This window comes from Narcine bancroftii, chromosome 7, assembly GCF_036971445.1.
Source record: "Narcine bancroftii isolate sNarBan1 chromosome 7, sNarBan1.hap1, whole genome shotgun sequence".
In the NCBI taxonomy this organism is placed as follows: Eukaryota; Metazoa; Chordata; class Chondrichthyes; order Torpediniformes; family Narcinidae; genus Narcine; species Narcine bancroftii.
The window spans coordinates 141,221,939-141,246,349 of record NC_091475.1 but is presented as its reverse complement, the minus strand read 5'-3'; the positions used below and the strand labels follow the sequence as shown (position 1 = coordinate 141,246,349).

The 24,411-nt window shown below is 39.4% G+C and overlaps 2 long non-coding RNA genes across 4 annotated transcripts in view; one reads left to right on the top strand and one right to left on the bottom strand.

Annotated features, from left to right (window-relative positions):
- The window catches only part of LOC138739933 (uncharacterized), an 86,455-nt gene that overhangs the window by 11,877 nt on the left and 50,167 nt on the right, over positions 1-24,411 (top strand). The window contains exon 3 of one of the 3 annotated variants that reach the window (XR_011342578.1): positions 21,616-21,820. The exons of the other annotated variants lie outside the window; for them this stretch is intronic. This is a non-coding gene — a long non-coding RNA (uncharacterized lncRNA). Of the gene's footprint in view, positions 1-21,615; positions 21,821-24,411 lie in introns of those variants that run through there. 3 annotated transcript variants of the gene reach the window in all.
- On the bottom strand, positions 1,394-23,794 carry LOC138739934 (uncharacterized). The gene is made up of 3 exons (XR_011342580.1): positions 23,714-23,794; positions 4,423-4,455; positions 1,394-1,522 (listed from the first exon to the last, which is right to left on the bottom strand). It is a non-coding gene; the product is annotated as an uncharacterized lncRNA (long non-coding RNA).

Here is a 24,411-nt window from a genome sequence, read left to right as displayed (position 1 = left end):
CGCACTTCTGACATCATGTTTGTTATTGCACCGAATAAACAGACAAGTGGTAACCTTAGTCAATACTATGTACAATGGGAACTTCTTGCTGTCAGCCAAGCTCTGTTTTTAACTACCATGTCCTGTGGGGATTTGCGCATGTGCAGTAGCGTTGTGGCAAGTATGATGGCTGCAATGCAATTTCAGTGGGTGCAGGGCAGCTGATGGAAGTGGTTGTCTACATGGACCAACTGGAAAAATGGGCCTGAAAATGACATATGGAATTTAATGAAGACAAGTGTGAGGTATTGCATTTTGGAAAGACTAACCAAAGTAAAAGACACTTAGTAAATGGTAGGGCACTGAGGAATGCAGAGGAACAAAGCAATTTGGAAATACAGATATATAATTCACAGAAAGTGGCATCATACACAGTCAGGTTTATAAAGAAATCTTTTGAAATCTCGGTCTTCAGAAATGAAAGATTTAAGTACAGGATTTGGGATGTTATGGTGAGGAGTATAAGAAATTGGTGAAGGCAAATGGAGTTTTTGGTGCAGTTCTAGTCGCCAGCATACAGGAAGGATATTAGTAAAATCAAAAGAGTAGAGAGAAGGTTTACTAGGATGTTGCCGGGTCTTCAGGAGTTGAGGTACAGGGATAGATTAAATAGGTTGGAATTTTATTCTTTACAGAGTTGAAGAATGAAGGGAGATTTGATAGAGATTTTCAAAATTATGAGGGGAATAGATAGAATAAATGTGAGTAGACTTTGTCCATGTAGATTAGGAGAGATGAATACCAAAGGATGTGGCTTTAGGGTGAAAGGGGAAAGGTTTAGGGGGATCAATAGGGGGAACTTCTTCAGAGAATGGTGGGAGTTTGGAACAAGCTGCCGTATGCAGGGGCTGCAGAAATGCTGGAAACAAATCTATGGATGTTTGGTGACTCTCTTTTGCTTCTCACTCTCTCTCTCTCTCTCTCTCTGACTGTGTCTTTAAGAAACACTTAGGCAATTCCTGCCGGTGGTGAATCTGTCTGCCTTGCAGCAGATAAAAATAAATTTCACTCTTAAATTTTCAGAATTAATTGAATAGACACATGGATGGGAGAGGTCTGGAGGTTTATGGAATGGGTACAGGTTAGTGGGACTAGAGGAATGATGATTCAGCCAAATGGCCTGTGCTATAGTCTTCTGTGGTTTCAAACTATTTCCAAACTGTGTGGGGTAGGAGTGGGATGGGGTGTTGGGGGGAAAGTTCAGCCAGGAAATCAGATTCAATACCTTTAAAATTCAATATGACAACAAAGAAACATTTCTGATTTGAGCTACCAAAGAAATATATCATTAAACGTTAGGAGAAAACAAATTATTTGTTTTTACTGAAATGGAGGTAAAGCAAAGTACCTGTAGCTTATTGGAGTACATCAAGTAGAAACACAAATTGAATCCAATTAAATGGACTCAAAAGCACAGTACAATCTGCCCCTTTTCATTTGAAGAAAATGTTCCAAATCTTGTTACCCTGAACAAATAGAATTTCTGAAACAATATATAGAGAATAGAGCATCAAGAATAATGTTAGAGCAAGGCTGTAATAGTTAATGAAATATTTCCCTGCAAATCTGAAAAACTTTCCCATATCAATAGGGTAAAACTGTTTATTTCATTTCTAAAATATTGTGCTGAAGCTGGTATTAGTGGAAAAAATTAAATTTTTAATGAAGGTAAACCCATGTTTAATCAATTAGGTCAGAATAACCTGTCATAAGCAATGAATGCAGGTAACAAGAATCAATGTGACTTTGTGGCATTTATACTTTTTATTGTAAAATACAGTATAACTCTAATTATCCAAAATCAGATTCTCCGAAAAAAAAATCTGATAAATGAGGAACAAATCAGAAATCCTCATTTATCTGAAAAAATTTCAGAGCCGAACTGACCGCACAGGTTGAAAACTAAATTCACTCGACATGAAATTAGAATGACGATTGCCCTCATTTCATGTAATTCTCTCCCCTCTCACTCTCCATTTCTTCTTTGCCTTCCCCCATTGAATTTTCTCTCCTACTATCCCTTTCAACCTGCATGCCACTATCTCCCAGCCACAATCAGTTGGAAGAATCAATTGTCCTCACTTCATCAAGGAGAGCAGGAGTGGGACCTCGGGCTCAGTAGTGTTCCCTCCCCTCCCCTTCCCTCCCTTCCTGGCACACCAGAGCTCCCGATGCAGACTCTGAACCCTCCCCTCAGCCTACTACCACACACACAAACCAGACTCCTCGGTGTGCGGTAGGTTTAGGGAAAGATTTGGAGTTGGGACTCGTGCGTCAAGAACTCTGGTGACGGGGGAATTGGCAACAGCAGTTGGGAAGTCTTGAAGATCAGTGGTAGCATTGCAGCAAGCATTTTTTGGTGAAAATTAAACATTATTTTAATGTTTAAATAGCCTTCCATTGTTTTTTTGTTGTTGCTTAAACATTGATACAAGTGATTTGCTGTTGCTTCTGAGTTGTTTTTAAAAAAAAAATATGAGTATCCGAGTAAACAGGTTAATCTGACATAGGCCCAGTCCTGATAGTTTTGGATAATCAGTGTTGTACTGTAAGTGAAAGCAAAATGGTTGTGTATCCTTTTTTCATGTTTCTATGGAAAACCACTACTATTGAAATAAATGGGCACATAGTAGATGTGAAATGTATTTTTTATAACAATTCTTTCTCATTTAACTCAAGAAGTCAATGTCAAAGGTCCAGTGGAAAGTTTAATGAATATACTTGTTTTCAACTCAATAGGAGAATGTAAAATAGGAAATAACACAGAAACATCAGGCAAATATTAAGACTTTTTTTCAACTTGATCAAAGATTTGTTCAATGGCATCGGAAATTTACATTTAAAACCCTTTTGTGTACATAATGTAATTCATAGCCTTCTACATCAGTCATAATGCTCAGTCTATTCATATTTTTATGTCAGACATCTCTTATCATAAATCAATATTAATAAAACATGAGCAACAACACACTGCAGAGAATTTCAGTTTTGTTTGTGTAGCTGGACTGAACTTATAATTCATTCTTTTTTGCTGAAACTTTTTTTCTGAAAATGAGTCATTGTTGAATTCCTTCTTTTAGATTCAATGTGCAAAGAACAGAATGAAAATGTTTCATGTTCAATTTTCTGTTCATAAGATCTTAAAGAACTTAATTAGATGTCTTATTGATATATTTGGAGGATTTATTAATGACTGTTACGAGAAGCCATTAGAAACCATTGGCTGCCAACCTTTTCAATGGCACACACTTGGGTGGTGTAAGGCTCAAGAGATTATCAAGAAACTTGAATCCTCATCACTCAGTTCTCAGACAAAAAATTGGGCATGATGTGGATTTCTACCTCTTCATGCCTACAGATTGGATTCTTTCTCACTTATTATCTTGATGAATGGCTTAATACTCAATTGAATATACCTGTCACCACCATTCAATTTCTATTAATTGTTTGGTTTGCTTGAACAAAATGATTTAAGAGTCATGAAAATACATTATGGCCTACATAAGATGGACTAAGCCAAATAGTTCACTGAAAAATAAATGGAGTTGGTGATTTACAATATCAATTCATACTCAGGGAGGTAGCTTTTCTTCCTGCCTTCCTACCATTACCATTCATGGAGTTGCAGCTGATTGCAACTGACTGCACTATTGATTGGATACCCAAATTAGCAGAAGCCTCTTGTTACCACCAATTAACACTAGAACCATATAATACTACAGCACAGAAACAGACCCCTTTGGCCCATCTACTCTGTGCTGAACCATTTATTTTTTTCCCAATTTCCACTGACCTGCACCCAGTCCATAGACCTCCTTACCCCTTCTATCCATGTACCTGTTCAAATTCTTCTTAAATAGTAAAATGGAGCACTCATTCACCACTTCAGCTGCCACCACTCTCTGTGTGAAGAAGTTCCCCCATATTTCCCCTTAAACTTTTCCCCTTTCACTCTTTATCCATGTCTTCTGGATTGTATCTCCCCTAGCCTCAGTGGTAAAAGCCTATCTGCATTTACTCTGTCTAACTCCCTCAAAATTTTAAATACCTCTATGTCCTAACCTGTTTAACCTTTCCCTGTAATTCAGTTCTTGAATTTAAGGCATCATCGTAGTAAAGATTCTCCACTCTCTTTCTATCATATTGATATCTTTCCTGTAGTTAGATGACTAAAACTGCACACAATACTCCAAATTTAGCCTCACTGATGTCCTATACAACTTTAACATACTATCTCAACTCTTATACTCAGTACTTTGCTTTATTAAAGCTAATATGCCAAAATATCTCTTTATAACATATCCTCATGTGATGCCACTTTCAGAGAATTAAGATTCTGTATTCCCAGACCCCTCTGTTCCACACTATTCCTCAGTGCCTTACCATTGACCGTGTATGTCCTTTTCTTCTTTCAAACTTTATTTAAAAATAGAAAAAAAACATGTCATAGAATATAGTAATAATAAAAAAAGATTTTTACAAAGATATATAAAAAAACAAAACAGAACAAATAATTAAAAAAAATTTAAAAAAATAAAAAAAACAAAAAAACCCATCCCACCCTCCCACCCCTTCAGCCAGCTCCCTTAAGGGGAGCAAAAAAAAAGATAATATATATAAAAAGAAAATATTATAAATGTTAATAACATTTCAAAGGATACCTAAATGCATATAATTCAAATACGGAGACCACTTATTAACAAAAGAAGAAAAATTATCATGTAAATTATAGGTATTTTTTCCCATAACAATACATACTTTCAATTCATTGTGCCAGTGTAATATACTAATTTCAGTATCATCTTTCCAGGTACTAGCAACACATTTACGCACTACTGATAACACCAAACGTACAAAAGCAATTTGAATTTTGTCCAATCCCATTCCCCTTAATGAATACAAATTTCCCAACAAAAAATTGTTGGATCTAATGGTAATATAAAATTATATAATTTTTCCAAAACTACTTTAATTCCTTGCCAAAATGATTGAACTTTAACACAAGTCCAAACAGCATGAAAAAAAAGTTCCAATACATGAGCCACATCTAAAACAAGAATCCGAATTACTAAACCCATATTTTTTAGTTTTTCCGGGGTCAAATATAATTGATGTAAAATATTATAATTAACCATTCCATATCTTACATTAGTCAATTTAATTACATTATCCTGACACATAGTCACCCAATCATCTTCGAGAAAAAAAAATAGTAAATCACTCTCCCATTTAAGTTTAGATTTCTCCCAATCTGACTTATCCATACTATCTTGTAACAAATTATACATAACTGAAATATAACCCTTTATAGAGAAAATCAAAGATTCCAATCTCGACAAAGTAGGTAAAATCATCTCTCTACCATAATTATATTTTATCAAAGCTCTAAGTTGATAATACACAAACAAAGAATTTACAGGTATATCAAATCTTTCTCTCAATTGATTAAAGGAAAGAAATTTCCCCTCTTCATAACAATCTTGTATTGTCTTTATACCTTTAGAGTCCCAAATCTTTAAATTATTATTAAACATTGAAAAAGGAATAAGCTGACTATTATACAATGGAGATAAAATTGATAATTTATCTTTTGACTCTAACACCCTATTTTTTTAATCCAAATATTTAACAAATGTTTCAATATCAGCATATAATGTTGCTGTAATACAATCAAATTCCAATGAAATATAAATTCATGAACCCTAGAAATACACACCATCTCCACTTTAGCCCAACGAGGAGGCTGATCTCAATCCATCAATCTACTAACAAACTTCAACTGGGCTGCTTCATAATAATTTTGAAAATGTGGTAACTGTAGTCCGCCCAATGCATACATCCAAATAAGTCTATGCAATGCTACTCAAGCTAATTTACCTTTCCATAAAAACTCTCACTCTGCTTTATTCAAACACTGAAAAAAACCCTTTGGAAGTAAACAAGGCATTGACTGAAATAAATATTACATTTGAGGAAAAATATTCATTTTAATACAATTGACCTGACCAATCAATGTTAATGGAAGATCTTTCCACTTAATCAAATCTGCTTTAATCTGTCTTAATATAGGCATATAATTTAATTGATATAATGATTGATAATTAGTATCCATAAACACATCTAAATATTTAATTTTACTTGTCCAACTTAATTTTGTAATAATTCTAAATTCAGAATAATCTCCCACTCCAACTGGTAAAATCTCACTTTTATCCAAATTAACTTTATATCTTGATAATTCTCCAAATTTCAACAAACACTCTTGCAATTGTTTCAATGATCACTCCGGTTCCGTCAAATATATCAACACATCATCCGCAAATAAGTTAATTTCATATTCTTCATTCTTAACCCTCATCCCTCTAATTTCTTAATTTTGTCTAATAGCCTGAGCTAATGATTCAACAGCCAACAGGAATAAGGCTGGTGACAATGGGCAGCCCTGCCGAGTTGAACGAGTACATTTAAATGGTAAAGAAATCTGTCCATTTGTCATCACCCTAGCAATTGGGTTCGTATATAAAGCCTTGACCCAACCAATAAAATAGGGCTGAATTTACATTTCTCTAACACTTTAAATAAAAAAATTCCAATCAACACTATCAAAAGCTTTTTCTGCATCTAATGCAACCACCATAGGGTGATTAGGTTGCTTTTGATATGCATTGACCAAAGTAATTAATTAAAATATATTGTCTGATGCATTTCTATTCTTAAATAAATCTGTTTGATCAATATGTACCAATTTGGGTAAATATTTAGCAAGTCTATTAGCTAATAATTTTGCTATAATTTTATAATCTACATTTAATAAAGAAATAGGTCTATATGAAGACACTTTTAATGGAACTCTATCTTTTTCTGGAATAACAGTTATTAAAGCACTTGAACATATTTCTGGTAACTTCTGATCTTCATTAACTTGATTCAACACTTATCCAAATACATTAGAGAAATAGTCATAAAAATGTTTATAAAATTCCACAGGGAATCCATCATCCCCTGGGGACTTTATATTAGGCATTTCCTGAATAGCTTCCTTTATTTCAAAATCCATAAATGGAGATTCTAATTCCTGAACATCATTCCCATCTAATACCAGTAACTTTAATTTAGATAAGTATGAGTCAATAGAACCATTATCCTGTTTCACCTCAGAAGTATATAATTTTAGATAAAATAAATAAAACTGGTCATTAATTTCCTGAGGGTTATAAGTAATTTTTGAATTCTTCTTAACAGCATTAATAGTCCAAGATGCCTGTTCAGCATTCAATTGCCAAGCAGTATCTTATGAGCTCTTTTCCCCAACTCATAATAATGTTGTTTAGATTGATTAATCAAGCGCTCAAACTGACAAGTTTTTAAAGTATTATAACGTAATTTCATCCTTGCTAATGTGGCTTTTTAATCTTCTGATACATTTTTTTTTTAAATTTTTTATTTTTCACACCATAAATCACATTAGCCATGATATACACTATTTCTTTTTCACACATATACAGTGACTTTTTCTCCCCCCCCCCCTTTCCTCCCAAACCACCCCCCCCCACCCCCCACCCCTCTCATCCATTTTAGGTATACAATCTAGGTTGCATTAAGCCAGTCAGACAATGTTGTCATTCAACAAAATTACACCAGAAATTCTACTAAGTCCATTCTTTTCTTTCCTTCTCCTTCCATCAACTTAGGTAATGTTTGTCCCCGGTAGGTTTTCGCTATTGTATTTAATGTAAGGCTCCTATACTTGTTCGAAGTACACTTTTCTGGAAATCTTTCTTTAACTCAGCAATCTGATTTTCTAACTCTAAACTTTCTGCCATAAATTGTTTCTTAACTTTCGTAGAATAACTAATAATCTTCCCCCTTAAATAAGCTTTTAAAGTGACCCATATTACAAAATAACTATCCACAGAATTAACATTGTCAGTCAAAAATAAAGCAATATGCTCTTTAACAAAATTAACAAACTCTGGTTTTTTCAACAACATTGCGTTAAACCTCCATCTAAACAACGGACGTACTACCTCCGAACTTTCACAAGAAAAAAGTAATAATGAATTATCTGATATAACTCTACTTTTATATTCAGTTCATAATACTCTACCTTGTAAAGGTGCTGATATCAAAAATAAATCAATTCTAGAAAACAAATCATGTCGTGAAGAGTAAAAAGAAAAATCTTTCTCTGTAGTATTAACTTTTCTCCAAATATCCACCAAATTTAAATCTTTCATTCACACATTAATTTGTGTTGCCATCTTTGATTTCATTATACTTTTTGGATTTCTGTCCAATAAGGGGTCCAGAACATAATTAAAATCACCACCATCAAAGACATTTTCATCAGCTTGAGTTAACAGTAAAAAGCTTCTGAAATAAACTGCTCATCATCTATATTAGGGGCATAAAGTTTCAGCAAAGTCCAAGATTCGGCAAAAATTTTACAGTTCACTCTTAATACTATTCCAGCATACCCCTCTAAAGATTCCAATTCAAATAGTAAATTTTTATGGATCAAAAATCGCTACTCCTCTTGCCTTAGAATTAAAAGAAGAAAAAAAAATACATGACCACCCCAATCTCTTTTCAATTTCAAATGTTCTTTTTCAGTCAGATGTGTTTCTTGTAAAAAAGCAATGTCAATTTTCACTTTTTTTAAATATAAGCCAATATTCTCTTTCTCTTAATTGGATTATTTAATCCCTGAATATTAAAAGTTGCAAAATTCAATTTAGACATATTTTTAACTACTAATATATTTACATACTATAAAATAATGCTCCCCTCTATAATTTTTAAAAAAGGCAAGAAACCCCCCCTCAAAAAAAATTAACACAAAAAAACACCCAAAGATAGTAATACCCTAATAATCTGGGAGTGGTAAACCTACTAGTGGCAGATGACTATCAAAGTTTTCAGTGTCATCCACCCCCCCAGCCAGATACATATTTATTATTTAATTCTTTGGCTTGGCTTCGCGGACGAAGATTTATGGAGGGGGTAAAAAGTCCACATCAGCTGCAGGCTCGTTTGTGGCTGACAAGTCCGATGCGGGACAGGCAGACACGATTGCAGCGGTTGCAAGGGAAAATTGGTTGGTTGGGGTTGGGTGTTGGGTTTTTCCTCCTTTGCCTTTTGTCAGTGAGGTGGGCTCTGCGGTCTTCTTCAAAGGAGGTTGCTGCCCGCCAAACTGTGAGGCGCCAAGATGCACGGTTTGAGGCGTTATCAGCCCACTGGCGGTGGTCAATGTGGCAGGCACCAAGAGATTTCTTTAGGCAGTCCTTGTACCTTTTCTTTGGTGCACCTCTGTCACGGTGGCCAGTGGAGAGCTCGCCATATAACAGGATCTTGGGAAGGCGATGGTCCTCCATTCTGGAGACGTGCAGCGTGGACTCGATGCTGTCGACCTCTGCCATCTCGAGTACTTCGACGTTAGGGGTGTAAGCGCTCCAATGGATGTTGAGGATGGAGCGGAGACAACACTGGTGGAAGCGTTCTAGGAGCCGTAGGTGGTGCCGGTAGATGACCCATGATTCGGAGCCGAACAGGAGTGTGGGTATGACAACGGCTCTGTATACGCTTATCTTTGTGAGGTTTTTCAGTTGGTTGTTTTTCCAGACTCTTTTGTGTAGTCTTCCAAAGGCGCTATTTGCCTTGGCGAGTCTGTTGTCTATCTCATTTAATTAAACATAATCAAATATAGTCCATATATTCAACCCAATGATTCCAAACCCAATGAATGCTCCAGATCTTCAACATCAAGAAGACTTTGTGTCAACTCTTTTTCTTTCAATTTTTTCCATACTTTCCATTCTTTCCATACCCATTTCCATTTCCATTTCTATTTACCCTCCTCTTAGGAGACAATGAGGAAGAATTAGCAAAAACCAAAGCATCATGATCATTCTCAAAGAATTGATATTGAAAATTTCCATAAAAAAACCGTAAAAATTGCAGGATAATGAAAAGCAAACTTTTAGCTCTTTTGGCACAAAACATCTTTAGCCATATTAAAATTCTCGTCATCTTCTAATAACCTCTTGGCTCAAATCGGCATTAAAAAAAAACACTATTATGTTGAACCATTAATGGAGACTGACTCTGCCGTGCTTTCTGTACTGCCAGCCATACGTAGAATCATTTCTCTGTCTTAGTATTTTAAACAACAAATCAAGACTGCCCTTTGTGTTTGTCCTGGAAGTGTTATTTTTCCTCAACGCTCTATGGGCCTGATCCAGTTTCAAACCTTCAGGAAAACGGTCTTTACCCAGTACCTCTGGGATCAAATGCTTATTTTTATTTTATAGGATCGGAACCTTCAATGTCTTCTGGAAGACCAACTATTTTCACATTATTCCTTTGGATTTGATTTTCCAATGAATCAATCTTCTTCAATAAGTCTCTTCTTTGAATCCCCCAATCTACAAAAGAACCTTCCACTTTTTCCATTTTTTCTCTATTACATTCCACCTGATTTTGACACTCTAAAAAGGCTGTTTCAATTTTCTTAAAATTATCTTGCAGTGTGATAGTACAGATTCTATCACCAATGTGAATATGTACATATGTACAGATAGTAATGTAGGATGACTGTGATTGGCTGAGAGTGTAGCCACACCTACTGGCTGGTCTTAAAGGATTGCTCCTAGCCAGACCAGGTCATTCTGGACTGGTCGACCTACATGTGATATGCTTCAGTCTTTTAGTTAATAATAGCCTTGGTTTGGATCAACAAGTCTTTGGTTCTTTCAACGCACATTACACACAGTATCAACTGATTTTATCCATCTATTAATATCACTCTTAACTACAGTCATTTCTTGTTTCATAGTTGACATATCATCACACAAAGTATTCATTTTTATTTTCATCTCCATAAATCCTTGAGTTGATATTTGTTTTGACATTTTGTCTATTTGACAAGCAATCCCTTCCAAAACAGTGTACACTGAATCCATTCCAGATTCCACCACCACTTTTTGAGGTCTACCTTCTTTAACTACAGGCTCCTCCTCCTGGGAAAATTCCAATAAAATAAGTTCCTCTTCTTCCTCAGTCATCGTAAATTCTTTAGCTGAACTGCTGCGGGTCTGGACACCCGACGCCGGCACCCCGACCTCTTCAGGATGGTGGATGTCCAGCAGTTCTCGGACCCAGGGTGCCGCACGCAAGCAAGGCAAAGCCGCTGGATGCACAGGAGCATCCTCCGATGCTACACTGCGCATCCCTAGGGCACCCAGCAAGGTTGTGGGTTCACGGGTCGCTTGTTGGCCATGCTGCCCACGCGCACGGCTTCACGTGAATGAGGGTTCGCAACGGCCGAACTCACCAAAGTGTCAGCACCATCTTGCAGAGGCAGGATTGGCGCCGAGGTCAAATTCAAATGGGCTGGAGTCTTCTGAGGCTTTGTGGCTCCCAACAACGATACCATGGATTCAGCTATGCTGGTAGGCCTCGGTTCTTCTGCACTTTTGTATGATAATTTTTTTTGAAGTTGAGGTTTAGATTTTTTCACATTAGTTGCCATAATAAATCACTGTTATTTAAACGACTGAAAATATTATTTTTAACCACTTTAATGCTTTTTTAAAACCAGGTATTTAATAATCCAGCTGGGGAAAGGTGAAATACACACCTTTCTTCTATGTCATCTTGTCACACGCCGCCCCCCCCCCCCCCAACCCCATCGTGTATGTCCTTTCTTGATTTGTCCTTCCAAAATGCACACCTCATACTTGTCTGCATTAAATTCCATCTGCCATTTTTCAACCTTTTTTTTCCTGCTGGTCCAGATCCGTCTGCAAGTTTTAAAAAATTTATTCGCTGACACCTCCAATCTTAGTGTCATCTACAAACTTGCTGATTCAATTTACCACATTATCATCAGATCATTGATATAGATAACAAACAACAATTGTCCCAAAAATGATCCCTGATGCACTAGTTACAGGCCTCCAGTCATCCACCATTACTCTCTGTCTTCTCCCGTCCAGCCATTTTAGAATCCAGTTCACTACTTCACCATGAATACCTAGTGTCTGAACATTCCTGACTAACTTCCCATGTGGGATCTTGTCAACAGCCTTACTAAAGTCTATGTAGACGGCATCCACAGGCTTTTATTTGTCAACCTTCCTGGTAACTATCTCAAAAACTCTAGAAGATTAGTTAAACACGACTTACCATGCACAAAGCCATGTTGCCTATGGCTAATCAGTTTCTGGCTCTCCATATAATTGTATATCCAATCTTTTAGAACACCTTCCAGTAATTTACCTACTACTGACATCAGGCTCACTGGCCTATAATTTCCAGAGTTACTCTTGTAGCCTCTTTTAAAAAAATGGACAATGTTAGCTACCCTCCAATCATCTGACACACACACAACAGTGCCCAAGGACATTTTAAATATTCCTGCCTGGGCCTCTGCAATTTCTACACTAGCTGCTCTCAAGGTCCAAAGAAATAGTTTTTCAGGCCCTGGGGATTCATCCACCGTTGTTTCCTTTAAGACAACAAGCACTTCCTCCATTGATCTTTAAAGGTTCTATGACCTCACCTTTTATTTTCCTTACTTTCCACAACTCTATGCCCATTTCTTGTGAGAATACCAATTAAAGAAAATTAAGATCTCCCCATCTCTTATGGTTTCATATAAAGGTAACCACTCTGATCTTCAAGGGGACCAATTTTGTCCCTTACTATCCCTTTAGCTCTTAAGATTAATGAGTTAGCATTTAGAGGCGCAGTTGCGAATGGACTGTTGCAAAGCCAACAACCTATATCTGAATGTTAATAAAACAAAAAAGAATGGTGTTGTCATCAGGAGGGTCTGGAGGGATCACTCTTTGCTGACCATTAATGGCTCTATTGTTGAGATTATCAAGAGTATCAAGTTCCTTGGTGTGTACTTGGTGGAGAATCTCACTTGGTCCCTTAACATCAGCTCTATAGCCAAGAAAGCCCAATAGTGCATTTACTTTCTGGAAAGACTGCCACCATCCATCCTCATCACATTCTACAGAGAAGATAATGAGAGCATTTTGAGCAATTGCATCACTGCCTGGTTTGGAAGCTATAACACCTCAGACCATAAAGCCCAGCAGAGGATAGTGAAGTCAGTGGAAAAGATCATTGGGGGCTCTCTTCCTACCATAACGGACATCTACAACACATGATGCATGCAGAATGCTATAAACATTGTGAAGGACTTCACACACCCCTCAGCTTCTTCCATCTGCTAGGGGGTACCATAGCACTCTGGCTCTTACGTCCAGATTGGGCAATTATTATTTTTTTTCTCCCAAGCTATCAGATTCCTGAATTCCCAGAAGTTATGTGGATAGTGTACCATGGATTTTATTGTATGTCTTATAAGATATTTTATCTGCCTTTTAACTAATATTTGTGTAAATCAGCTCTGTTGTCTTGGAGAATCGCTATCTTGTCTTTACTCTGCAATGCATGGTATGAACGACAAATAAAAGTGACGACTTGGATTTTCCTTCATGTTATCTGCCAAAGTAACCTCATGTCTTGTTTTAACCTCCTGATTTCTTTCTTGAGGTTTTTCTTGAATTTTATATACTCCTCAAGTACATAATTTGCTCCATGCTGCCTATACCTGTTATATACCTCTTTCTTCTTCCAAACCAGATCTCCAATATACATCGAAAACCAAAGTTGCCTCTGCCTGCTAACCTTACCTTTAATCCTGACAGGAACATACAAACTCTGTACTCTTAAAATTTCACCTTTGAAGGTATTCCACTTAAATCTCAACCTAAGGCCCAGACCTATTCTTCTCCATAATTAACTTGAAACTAATGGCATTATGATTACTGGACCCAAAATGTTCCCCTATACATAATTCTGTCACCTGTCCTGTCTTGTTCACTAATAGAAGTCCCAGCATTGCACTCTCTCTAGTTGGTACCTCTATATATTGATTTAGAAAACACTTTTGACAAAATCCAAGCCATCCAGCCCTTTTATGATATAGCACCCCCAGTCATTATGTGTAAAACTAACATTTCCTACTATCATAACCTAGTGTATGCTGCAGCTGTCTGCTATCTCCTTACAGATTGGCTCCTCCAATTTTCATTGGTTATTGAGAGGTCTATAAAAATGCAACCCCATGAATGTGGTTATATCTTTCCTGTTCCTCAGCTCCACCCATATAGCCTAAGTAAACAAGCTGTCTGGTCTGTCCTGCCTGAGCCCAGCTGTAATATTTGCCCTGAGGAGCAATGTCACTTCTCCCTCTTTCATCCCCCCATTCTATTACATCTAAAGCAATGGAACCCCGGAGCAGTCCTGCAACCAAGTTTCACTAATGGCCACAATGTCATAATTCCACAAGCAAATCCATGCTCTAAGCTCATCTACCTTTCCTAAAATACTCCTTGTATTTAAATAAATGGTGAGATCATTTCTACCATGTTCAACCCACTGACTTTGAATGGTGCATGCAATTTTCACATAATATTTTCCCTCCTCCACTCCTCTATCTCTCTGGCACTCTGATTCCCACCCACCTGCAAATCTAGTTTAAACCCACCACAGCAGCACTAGCAAATCTTCCCACAAGGCTATTAGTTTCCCTTCAGTTCAGATCCAAACTGTCCTGTCGGAACAGGTCCCACCTTCTCTGGAAGAGAGCCCAATGATACAGAATCCTGAAGCCCTTCTTTCTGCACCATATTGCTAGCCATGTGTTAAGCTACATTATTCTCCTATTTTGAATCTCACTAGAACAATGCATGGGTCGCAATCCTGAGATCACAACCCTGGAGTTTCTGTCCTTCAACTCAGCATCTAACTCCCTGAACTCTCCTTGCAGGACCTCCTCACCCTTCCTACCCATGTCATTTGTCCCTATATGGACCATGACATCTGGCTGCTCATCTTCCCTCCTGCAAAATGCCATGAAATCAATCTGACATATCTCAGACACTGGTACCAGCGAAGCAACATACCATCCAGGATCCTCGATCTCTTCCCTAGAACCTCTTATCTGACCCCCTAACTATGGAATCCCCTATCACTATAGTTCTCCTATTCTCCCTTACCTTCTTAGCCACAGACTCCATGCCAGAAACCTGATCACATAGCTTGTCCTTGGTAGGTACCTCCACCCCACCCCCAACAGTATCCAAAATTATATACCGGTTATTGTCTGTATGTCTCAAAGAAGAGGGGCCTTCTGGGTTGAGTGTCCACAGGGATTTGTGCTGAAATAGCTCATCCCTGGAAATCAGTGAAACATGGAAGAGAAACTCCAAATGGAGGCTAAAACGAAAAGGTCTCTTACATCAAAAGACCTGTTGGTTCATATTTAAAAGGCAGCAAGATGAGGTGGTCATGCAGATGAATGCTGGAAATCTCGTCCTAAGGAGATAGATGAAGTGTCACAAGAAGGTCAGTGTCCACAAGCAAATGGTCATCAAACAGTGAATATGTCCTTAAATCCCACTATTTTATTTAAAAAAAAAATGTAGACATACAGCATGATAACAGATCATTTCATCCCACAAGTCCCTGCCACCCAATTTACACTCTATTAATCTATGCCCCCATTAATTTATTTTTGAATGGTGGGAAGAAACCATACCTCCCGGGTCAAACCCAAGTAGACACGGAAGGAAGTACAAACTCCTTACAGACATTACAGGATTAGAACCCCAATCCCAACCTCTGACGCTGTAAAGGTATTGTGCTAACCGCTACGCCAACCATGCTGCCTGTATCTTCAGATGCTACTTCATTCAGCGCAGCATCATTACTCATCCACTTCTCATGGTCACACAATAATGAAGGCATCACACACAAATCTGACAGCCAGCTGCACTGGCAGCAAGTGCCGCATGACTGGCGTGGAGGGCAGACAATCAATAGCAGCAACAACATCCACAGCCCAAACAGCAACTATGGCCATCCTGAATTTTGCATCTAAATTTGTTTTCAATTTCACATGCGGGGCACTATTGTCTAATCTGCACACAAGCCCAAGGCTTCATGATGTAGCATTTTCTCAACAAATCAGGAATTCTTATGCAAAAGTGGTCTTTCAGCCCTCCTTAATTCATGAGTGTAGTCAGTCATTAAAATGTTCATTGACTTATTTTCAAGTCCAGATTCCTCTATTGTCATGAACACAAAGTATACACAATTTGCTTACTTTTGTTCACCCATAAAGACACACACAGAAGGGGCACTATCAAAAAAAGGAAGAGAAGCAAAAGACCTTGGATATTGAGTGTCTGAGCATCCCAGCACTTTGTCCTATGCCCCTGCTTCCTGTGCTCCCATAACCTCTGTAGTCGTGCAGCCTCCTGACTGTTCTAGAGGTGAACCCAAGCTCCAGGCACCCAGAGTCACCTCCTTGGCCTCTGGTTATGAAGCCCCAATTTGATTACGAACCTGAAACTACTCAGTGCCCTTTGGGAGGCCTACTCACCTTTGGCACCCTCGTGAATTCTGTTTTCCATGAGGTGATGTCCAGCACCCTGTGGCCTGGTGTGAAGATGTCTTACCCCAAGCTCCATGCAATTCCACAGGTGAGGTCTCCTACCCTTTGGGATCCTCTCCTAAACAAGTGGAGGGGAAATGGTCTTTCACCATGGTGCCCACCGCAGATCTGCTATTTCCCCAGAGCATGCAGCCCTCATGGTCTGCAGTGCTGTGTGAGTGCACCACCATCTTGGGTGCTGGACTCCATGGATGTTCACTGCTTCTAGGTTAAACAAACACTGCTAGGCCCACAATAAGGCCATTTTAAATCATTAGGTGAAATGACCGGTCAATAGAACCCTACAGAGGAGCACTGAAAGACTTCTCCTTAAATCCACTCCCCTAAATCTTCCATGCTCTACACCAACAGCAGCTCAGCCATTGTAGTGGCTGCAGCAGAAAGTGTCAAAAGAGAAATGCTATCTGATATGTTAACTTTAAGCTACCTCTGCCTCAAATAAGTGGCAGAAATTCAGAGGTTTGTGAAGGCATTTAACTGCTGCTGTGTCTGTTATGCACCATTAATAACTTCAAAGACTAGAAGTTGTAGAAAAACTGATAGGCTTTTATTCACAACTGAATGGATGACCATTCATGCTGGTCGACTGTTCTGGACTGAGGAGGGCGCTGTAGCTCAGTCCCCTTTATTTAGGGGTCAGTGGAAGAACCCTCAGGCACAGTCAGCAGGGGTGTGTCCTAGCACAGACAAACATATATACAGTTGTTTATCACATTCACCCTTTGCTTTAGAAAGAATGCAGTGGAGTGAAGTAAATTAAGGGTTCTTAAGTCTTTTGGATGGTCTAGTCTGCCACTGTGACTGCTGTAGAGCCAACTGTGGTGCAGGTGTTTTGAATCTTGCTTGGTCTGGGACATCTATATTTTGCCGTCGGCATCGGCTTGGTGGATGAAATACTGAAAAGCCAGTTCTAAAGGAAGGTAAATGCACTGAGGCAGAGGTAACATGCCATGATACTGGTTCATCATCGATAGTAGTAGATGAAGGGGGTGCAGGGTGCTCAGCAATGATCTTGGGGACTCCTGAGGGTGCCAGGTCCCAAATGGAAACCTTGTCCTTGCGTCCATTGGGGTATGCCACATAGGTATATTAGGGGTTTGTGTGGAGGAGATGGACCCTTTTGACCAATGGTTCAGATTTATAGCTCATCATATGCTTCTGGAGTAGGAATGGCCCTGGGGACATCAACCAAGATGGCAGCGGGGTTCCTGAAGTGGACTTTGTGGGAAAAATAAATATCCTGCCATGTGGAGTGGCAATGGTGGCCATACATAGGAGTGATCTGATTGAGTGGAATGCACTGGGGAGAACATCTTGCCAGAGGACGACAGGAAGGCCTCTAGACTTCATACTGTAGTGTTCTCCTTTCCCACTTGCCCATTCCCTTGAGTGGTTGTAGCTGGTGGTCCTGCTCATGGAAATGCCTCTGGCCAACTGACACAGTAAGTGTCACTCATAAAAGGGTATCCCCTGGTCACTATGATTATAGCAGGGATACCTGAACAAGGTGAAGAGATTGTGTCAATGATGTGGAGGAAGTACAAATTGCGGTCGGAGGAGGGGAGAGCCCCTTGAAATGGACACTCAAGCATTCAAAGGGGCAGGTGGCCTTCATTTGATGAACTCTGCTGATCAATAGAAGTGCTATTTGCACTCTGCACAGACCTGGCAATTTCTGGTCATGGTCCTGATCTTCTCAATGGAATCTGCACAGACCTGGCAATTTCTGGTCATGGTCCTGATCTTCTCAATGGAATAGGGTAGGTTGTGGGCTTTGATAAAGTGGAAGAACCTGATGACTCTCGGGGTGGTAAAGATTGTTGTGGAGTGCCTGTAACTAGTCCATTTGTGTTTTGGCACATGTTTCGTGGGATAGGGCATCTGGAGGTTCATTGTGTTTCCTAGAGCTGGAACAAGATATCATAGTGTAGGAGGAAAGTTTGATTCTCCAACCCAATATCTTGTAGCTTTTGATTTTTCCTCACTGAATATGAAAGCAACTGCATGTTGGTCAGTCAGCAAGGTAAATCGTTCACCAGCGAAGTAATGTCTCCAATGACATGCTGCCTTGACAATGGCCTGGGCCTCCTTCTCGACCGAGGAGTGTTAAACTTCGGAGCCCTGCAGGGGTGCAGAATAAAAAGGCTACAGGTCTGTCCACCTAGTAAAGAGGTGGCGACTAGGGCAAAATCAGATGAATCGCTCTCCACCTGGAATGTGGTGGATTTGTCCACTGGGTGCATCATGACCTTGGCAATGTCCTCCTCGATGCACAGGCCTCTGAAGTCAGGGAAAAAGAGGTGGATTTGACGAGGGGGGTGGGCCTTGTCCACAAAATTGTGATCTACTGGGGCACAGTAGAAAAAATCCAGACACCTTTTCAGGGCCTTGAGGCTGTGAGGAAGGGGAAGTTCCAAAAGAGGGCACATGCAGTCAGGATCATCCAGTGACTCTGTTCTCTATGTCATGCCAAGGATAGCAAGGCGACTTGTGCGAAACATACATTTATCTTTATTGTATACAGGTTAAGCAGTTTGACTGTCTGGCGAAATTTTTTGGAAATTGGAGTCATGATTCTGCTTTTCATGGCCACAAATGGTGATATTGTCCAGATACAGGAATGTGGCCTGCTGCTCATGCAGGTCTACCATGCAGTCCATCACCCACTGGAAGACTGAGACCCTGCTGGTGGCTCCAAATGGAACCCTCAGGAAATTGTAGAGGCAGCCATCTGCCTCAAAGGCAGTAGATTGGCGGTCCTCTGGGTGGATGGGGAACTGGTGGAAAGCCGACTTTAAATCAATAGTGGAGAATATCTGATATTGAGCAATTTGATTTTCCATGTCAGATATACAGGGAAGACGGTATGTATCTAGCTGTGTATATCTATTAATGGTCTGAATGTAGTCGATGACCATCCTATGTTTCTCCCCATTCTTTACTAACACCACTTGGGCTCTCCTGGGGCTGGTGCTGGCTTCAATTATCCCCTCATTCTGTAGCTGATGCACTTCTGACCTAATAAAGGCCCTGTAGCACCTACTTTTGGCAACAATGGGTTTACAATCAGGGGTGAGGTTAGTGAATGGTGATCATAAGGGTTGAAAGGCCTCAGGTTGCGCCTGGTGGGAAATCTGCAGGTTGCTGGGAGGGAATCAATGCATGGTACTCCACTGATGGCATTGAAAGTCCAGCCCCAGCAGCACGGCAGCACAAGTCTGTGGCATCACGAGGAGTTTAAAGTCTTTGTAGTCTGTGCCCTGCACAGTCAGAGTCACTACACAGTAGCCATGGACATCTGCTGTTTGGGACTTTGAGGCCAAAGAAACTTTGTGGTTTACTGGCCTTACTATGAGAGAGAAGCGCTGCACCGTGTCAAACAGGCAGCTCATCGCATATCTCTCCATCATCAATCTGGCGAGTTGGTGAGGTCTCCCTTGGTCCAGCATGATGGAGACCAGTGTTGAGTCACTGTTGGGCTCTGTAGATATGGTGGAGTTTTTGCTGGGTTTAGAGGACGACTCGGATTTAAACATCTTAGCTTAGTGCCCTATCTTCTCACAGTTAGCGCAAACCACATCTTTCGCCGGGCAGCCTTTTCTCGGGTGTTTGAGCAGAACACAGAAGTAGCTCTTCAGGTGCTCTCAGTGTACAGTGTCTGTGGTCAGGTTGCTGGAGGGACATGGCAGTATGCCGCAGACTTGCAGTCCTCCGACTTCCCAAGATGGCGGCACCCATGGTAGCCACGAGGTGGCAATATTGTCGGCCGAGTATGCATCAATGTTTTGGAGGGCCACCTCTAGCATGCCTGTCACCTCGACTGAGCTTATCCTGCTCCATCACTCTCTGCTGGATCTTATGCCCACAACAATGGTGTCTCTGATCAAATTGTCCATGTTTACTGCTACTGCCAGAACCTTGCAGTCACATGCCCGTCTGAGAGCTTGCAGGGCCTGAAAGCACTCAACGCTCGTTTCCTGGGATGCTGCTTACAGGTAGCCAGGATGTGCCTAGCGTAGACTGCATTTACCTTCCTTTAATACTGGCTTTGCAGTATTTCTAGGTACCACTCAGTGTCCCAAATCATCATGTCTACAGGGGCCTGACCTAGGAATACAATATTTGTAGCTTGTCATCCTCTGATTCAACAATAGTGGAGGAGGCCTGCAGGAACGATTTGAAACAACGCGCCAGAGTTTGAAATTGTTGGATGAGTCAGGCGATTGTGGGTTGAGGTTCAGTGTCTGCTCCATTTTTAAAAAAAAAACTGTTGTAAATAAAATTGATGCACCATAAATAACTTCCCATCAATAAGTTCAAAGACTAGAAGTTGTTTAGAAACTGATAGGCTTTTATTCACCACTGAATGATTGTCCGTCCATGCTAGTTGACTGTTATGGACTGGGGAGGGGGCTGTGGCACAGTTGCTTTTATCCAGGGGTCAGTGGGAGGAGCTTCAAGCACAGTCAGCAAAGAGCATGTCCTAGCACATTGAAGCAAGAATCCAATTGGAAATGTTCCTTCAGTAATGGAGACTGTGGCAGGACTTCTGCTTAATGCTTGATAATTGGCATCCACTACTTCTGCATCCAACATCTTCCATCAACGGAAAATGGTTATGCAACAACATTTGGAATGATTAACAGGATGCTCTGCAAAACTCTTGTGCTACTGAAGAAGATATTTTGGCCAATTTTAACCACAATGTCATAGTAGTCCCAGTTTACCGCAGTTTGTAAGTTAATCAGAACACTTTGTCTCCAGGCCATACCTCCATTATTCACTGCTTCAGCTGAAAACACCAATTAATGGGTAGGAAGGCCTTTTTCACAGGAGCTTTCTGTGAGCCAGATGGATTAACTTGCACAATAAGAACAGAAGAAAGATGTGTTATTCTACAGTTACTCTGCAGATGCTGGGAGAGTGTTCACCAGAAAGATATTTTCTGTAGGAAATGTACTGGCTTTTAGGTTCTTAAATTCCCATTTTCTAACTTCGTTCTCATTGAAATCTGATTTGACTGATCTCCTTCTTCCTAGCTTGAACTTTATTCCATCACACCAAAGGATAATGTAATAAAACTGTACTGGATTATAATAGAAAAGCTATCCTCAAGAAATGGACAGCAACTTTTGAGTCTGCACATGACAAGCCCCTCCCTCCTCAGGACGCTGCACAGCTGTCCTTATTGCTGGACTGTGAGTACTAAATGAGCTGGAACAGAGCAAGCTTGCTCATCTTGCCAATTAGGGCTACATTAAAAATGTCTGAAAAATTTATGTTTGGTCTTTTTTAAGTGAGTTTTTAATAAAATGATTGCTAATAAACACCAATATACAACATTTAAGGCCCTGAAACATAATTTAAATGCTGTCTTAAAATTCCTCAGAAGAAAATTAACACTGGTAATTTAATGAAATAAAAATCAATTTACTCAGTGATGATTTTATCCTTCTTGTTCATTCCATATTTCATTATTTTTATCTTAATATGTCATTCATCTAAATCTAAAACATACTTCCATCTTTACCCTTTGAATAGCTCTTTGAGAATTCTTCTGGCAGGAATAACCAGTGGCAGAGATGGGACTACTATGACATTGTGGTAGAAATTGGCCAAAATATCTTCTTCAGTAGCACAAGAGTTTTGCAGAGCATCCTGTTAATCATTCCAAGTGTTGTTGCATAACCATTTTCAGTTGATGGAAGATGTTGGATGCAGAAGTAGTGGATGCCAATTATCAAGCATTAAGCAGAAGTCCTGCCACAGTCTCTATTACTGAAGGAACATTTAGATGGAAGTGATATCACCAACTTTGCTCCTCCAACTAACTTGAATTTCATAAAAAGTAAATGCAACTGATAAATTTTTCAGAAGGAAATGTGTGAAGTATTTTATTAACTTCCAAACATGCCTTAAGATAGATAGAGGTGGAGTGAAAGTTTGGTGGATGAGATCAGCACCTTGCTTCTCATCCCCCCACCCTGTTATACTTCCTATCTCCAGTCTTTACTTTCCCCACTGTGTTGCCAGCCTCTGATTCCAAAATATTTTCAATGTAAAGCAAGCCTTTGCCAAAATGCTGGTCCTCATCTACCTAATGCTACCCTGGTCCAGCTTTACAATGCCAACAATCAGAATATCCTCTGCCCCATCAATGCCTTCTTTGTGGATGATCTGTCAATTTTCCTCATCTACTCCCAATGTTCCAGCCTCAAATCCCACCACATCCATCCACAACATCCAGGCCTCTACTCCCATATAAGAGCACATCAAAATATCTGACAGGGTCACAACCCATTGATTTCCTGCCTTGGAAGAGAAGAATTGAGTGTTGAATTTCACCTGCAACATATTGACTAGTATCCAACCATGAGATTCCAGTTTCAGGTGATGGTCATTTTTATAGCAATTGATATAGATGATCACCTTGCCTAGCAGATTTTCCTCAATGAGATCCAAAGATTTGATGCCATCTTTCAGCTCAGAGTAGTACTAGGGTAGTTCAAAGTTTTTCTGCCAGCAAAGAACTAAGGTATAGACAGCTGGAATCACATTGAGAGGAAGGGAGACAAGGCTAAATAGTAAGCAAATGAATGTGATAAGTTTGTGGATTGATTTGTGGAGAAACAACTAAATTCAATATACATGAAGACATGGAATGTGGGAAATTAAATGTAGTGTGCAGATTTTTTGAAGGGATGAGTTATATCAATATCTGAAAAGTATCAAAAAACTATATTCAGCAGGATTGAGTGAGAGGGATATAATATGAATTAAGAGCAAATTTGTGATTCCCACCTCAGCCCACAATCTAATTCAATGTGAGTCACCAATGTTGTGGTAGTTCATGGCAGCAATTGTTCAGTCCGCTCAGTGTTCAAACGGACAAGATATTTGATTCATCCATGAAAAGCTTCAACAAAGTTGCATCATGCTTTGACTTAATTGTAGAGAGATGCCGCAAAGGCAAGTAGCACTTAAAATGTATTTGCATATCACATTGTGAAATCACGAAGCAGACAAAAATTTACTTCTGAGCTTCAAATATTGCACCTGGGTTATTTAATTGAACTGAAGACTCAACTGTGTCAACATAGACTAAGCAGTCCATTGGAATGAATTTTTAGAGATTACCTCATTTCACTGGAAGTCACAGTAGAAGTTTTTGCAGCAATGCCTTAGTAATTGGTGGTGTGAGTTAGCATAAAGACATAATTAGCAGCACAGATGAAGCCATAATTGACATATTTGGAGCCACATTGTGTTTTGTCAGAATGGTTTAGAATGTTTTCTCAGTATGTTCCCAGGATAGAAGGTTCCAAAATAATGTGTAAAGGAGATCATGGATCACTCCTGAAGTATATGGATCTATTTTGGAAAATAATGTAGATACAGGCTTGTTCTTAAGATGCTGGGAGTGGTTTGGTCAAGAAATAGTGTTTGATGAGAATTTAATAACCAATTAAATCAATGGAATGCTTTGTTTTGAGATCTCTCTTGCATTAACTGGAGGCAGAGGTCTCCATTGTAAAAATGGCCACTTGGCAAAAGTGATGTGAGAATAAGTGGTGATGCATCTTCTTGCTTTGGATAGGTTGATAAATGATGCTTTGTAACAAAAAAATATATATGTAGACAGGTTCTTTACAGTGATCTCATTTGTCGTCCTCCTCTAAATGAAAGATGGAATAAAAGCATTTCTGTCTGACCCAAGTATAGATCTATGATAATGCTTCTTTTGTTGCACAATATTAAGTATTTTGCTTTTTCTGAAATTGTGCGCAATTCTTCCTGAGGGATAGAGAACTAAAGCTGATTGACAGTTTTGTTCA